Source organism: Otolemur garnettii, unplaced genomic scaffold, assembly GCF_000181295.1.
Source record: "Otolemur garnettii isolate 467f Iridium unplaced genomic scaffold, OtoGar3 scaffold00253, whole genome shotgun sequence".
In the NCBI taxonomy this organism is placed as follows: domain Eukaryota; kingdom Metazoa; phylum Chordata; class Mammalia; order Primates; family Galagidae; genus Otolemur; species Otolemur garnettii.
Window position 1 is genome coordinate 510,041 of NW_003852648.1, and position 3,466 is coordinate 513,506.

The following is a 3,466-nucleotide window of genomic DNA, read 5'->3' on the forward strand; positions in this document are numbered from 1 at the left end:
TCAAAAATACACTATTGGGACCTGATCAAACTAAAAAGCTTCTGCACGGCAAAGAACACAGTAAGTAAAGCAAGTAGACAGCTCTCAGAATGGGAAAATATATTTGCAGGTTATGTCTCTGACAAAGGTTTAATAAGCAGAATCCATAAATAACTTAAATATATTAGCAAGAAAAAAAAAGGGAATTGAAAAGAAACTTCTCTAAAGAAGATAGGCACATGGCCTATAGACATATGAAAAAATGCTCACCATCCTTAGTCATCAGAGAAATGCAAATCAAAACTACTTTGAGATATCACCTAACTCCGGTAAGATTAGCCTATATCACAAAATCCCAAAACCAGAGATGTTGGCGTGGATGTGGAGAAAAGGGAACACTTCTACCTTGCTGGTGTGAATGCAGACTAATTCATTCCTTTTGGAAAGACATCTGGAGAACACTTAGAGAACTAAAAATAGACCTGCCATTTGATTCTACAATTCCTTTATTAGGTATATATCTAGAAGACCAAAAATCACATTACATCAAAGATATTTGTATCAGAATGTTTATTGCAGCCCAATTCATAATTGCTAGGTCATGGAAGAAGCCCAAGTGCCCATCAATCCACGAATGGATGAATAAATTGTGGTATATGTATACCGTGGAATATTATGCAGCCCTAAAGAAAGATGGAGACTTTACCTCCTTCATGTTTACATGGATGGATCTGGAAAATGTTCTTCTTAGTAAAGTATCTCAAGAATGGAAGAAAAAGTATCCAATGCACACAGACCTAATTTGAAATTAAATTATAGTTTTCATAGGAAAGATATAACCTAATTATAACCTTAGAATATGGGGAGGGGGAAGGAAAGGGGGTGGGAGGGTGGGTGGAGGGAGGGTGATTGGTGGGGTCACCTCTGTGGTTTATCTTACTAGGGTCCAAGCGAATCTTTCTAAAAGAAGAGTATGAATGTCTTAATAACTAAGAAAAGGACACAAAGGCTACATTAACCAGTTTGATGAGAGTATTTCGAATTGTATATGAAAACACCACACTGTACCCCATGACTTCATGAATGTACACAGCTATGATTTAATTAAAAAAAATGTTCAGAAGCAATTGAGGGACATGTTATTCCTACAGATAAGAAAAGATTACAAAAGCACATTATATGTACATACATTATGATTATCATTGCAGAATTCAAATAAAAGCAACCTAAGTAACCATTAATAATTATTATACTCTTTCATAAGAAAGGAGGTAAGCTCAGGCACTGAGCACTCTTGACTCTGGAACCATTTCTATGTAAGTGTCACTGACAGAGACCCAATGGCCTGCTGATTCACTACCAGGTTCTTTCAAATCAGACACATTTTTCTTTCCACTGATATGTACCAATGATTTTCTGGATGGTGTTCTCACTTTCACATAAACAGTGTAGTGACCTCCTCTTACTAAGCCAGTATATTCCACTATACCATAGAGGCCATGGAGAACTTTCTCCCCCCACATTTGCATTCTTACAAGTAGCAGAACAGAATGGTGCTAAATCAAGCATAAGTGCAAAAATCTACATGTCTATTTACTTTAAGAAGACTCAGCCAGCCTGATGTCCTCAGTATACTGCTTTCAGAATGGCTGCATTCTTTTTCACTGCCATCACTAGGATTTTCATACAGGGGTGACTCAGTAAATTTTCTAATGCTTGCAAACATTAAATAATACTCATTTATCTTAAGATTTTCATTTTTCTGGTATATAATAGTCTTCTACAGAATGTGATTCTCTTCTTATGTGTTTTTGGTCATGAATTATTTGATTCTATAATTTGACAGCATTTTCAGAAAAGATTCTTGTGCCCTTATGTTTAGATGAAGAATAGTTCTTGGTGGTGTTGAGTTGATAAATTTTTTCTACAGTAACAGTCCCACTGTAATGATCATGATCTGTCTCCTGTAAACTTCTATATTTACTAATTCTTCCCAAAGATAAAGGTTTGGAAACCCTTTCTTCTATCAGAGGAATTAAAATATCAATGAAAGGATCTTTCACTCTGGAGATTTTTGCACATTCTTCACACATGGCCTTGCCTGTTAATTCACCAATAAAGACCTGATCTATGAAATTCATTTTCCTTCTCTTCCATATGCTTTAACTATTTTTCTAGTTTCATCAGCAGCAGTTTAGTAATTGGGTTGTTAAATGCTTTTAGAATTCTAGCTTGTATTCTCCTTGTTTCTTCTGTCTTCACTGTGTCTGACAGATAATGAAGAACCTCTTGACTGTCTTATTGTTGGAAATCTTTAAGTCGAGGTGCCCTCTGACAGGGCTGATTAAAAAAAAAAACTTTAGGAGAAAGTGGTCCTTTTTCAGTCTCCTTCATACTATGAAGATACAGGAACTAGGCTAAGGTCAGTGGTCCAGGGCTTCAAAGTTCCACCACTAATGGGTCAAGGTGAGAATCTGAGGAAGGAAGAATCATGAGTTTTATACTATTTTCTTTGATTTCATTCATCTGTTCTGTAAGAATGCATATGCCAAGTTCTGCATGATTGCACTAAAAAAGTATTTCCTGTTAGTCACAGTGACTCACACCTGTAATCATAACACTCTGGGAGGCCAGGGCGGTGGATTGCCTGAGCTCAGGAGTTCAAGATCAACCTGAGTAAGAGTGAGATCCCATCTCTGCTAAAAGTAGAAAAACCAAAGCAAGAGGATTGCTTGAGCCCAAGAAGGCTCTGAGGTTTGTCTGAGCTATAATGCCATGGCATTCTAGTGAGAGTGTCAGAGTAAGACTCTGTCTCAAAAAATAAATACATAAATTAATTAATTAAAAAAGTATTTCCTAAATTTGTAATTCCCTTTACAAATGGTAGAGAACTGCCTTTTCTTCCCTTCTGTATTTATCAGTTTTACATTTTTCTTCACAAAGATTCAAGATTCTGGAAAATGCATCATATACCATATGCTGAAACTAATAATACAATGGGGCTCTGTTTTGGAACTCTTGAAGTGCTTCAGTGAATGTTGGCTTTTTGAGCTTTTACAACATCCCTAGAACCCACACTTGAGGCACAACCAAATAACAGAAGGAAGTACTGGGTGCCCATCATAGAAGCTTCTTTCTTGGAAATTTTCTGAGGAAACTGACCACACATTTTCAGTTACTGCTCTCTTCACATGATTCACACTGACAGCATGACTTATATGTTGGTGAGTTAAATCTACAATGTCATGTGAAGAGTTTTTGTTATGAGTTATAGTAGGCCTTTGCTTCTTTTGGATTTCTCAGGTAAAGCTTTTATTGTATCTTTCACCTGCATCTGTTGTTTACCAGGCCAGCAAGGCAGCTGTGTCCACCAAGGTTTCCTTTTCTAAAGCTGAACAACATTCCATTATATGACTATACCGTATTTTTTCTTTCTCTCTCTCCCTTCCTTCTTTCCTTCCTTCCTTCCTTTCTTTTTTTTTTTTTT

General features: G+C 36.5%; 2 pseudogenes; one reads left to right on the forward strand and one right to left on the reverse strand.

Annotated features, from left to right (window-relative positions):
* LOC100943736 overlaps nt 1-3,466 on the forward strand; it is a 675,731-nt pseudogene that overhangs the window by 100,973 nt on the left and 571,292 nt on the right.
* Nucleotides 1,541-3,313, reverse strand: LOC105888277 (annotated as a pseudogene).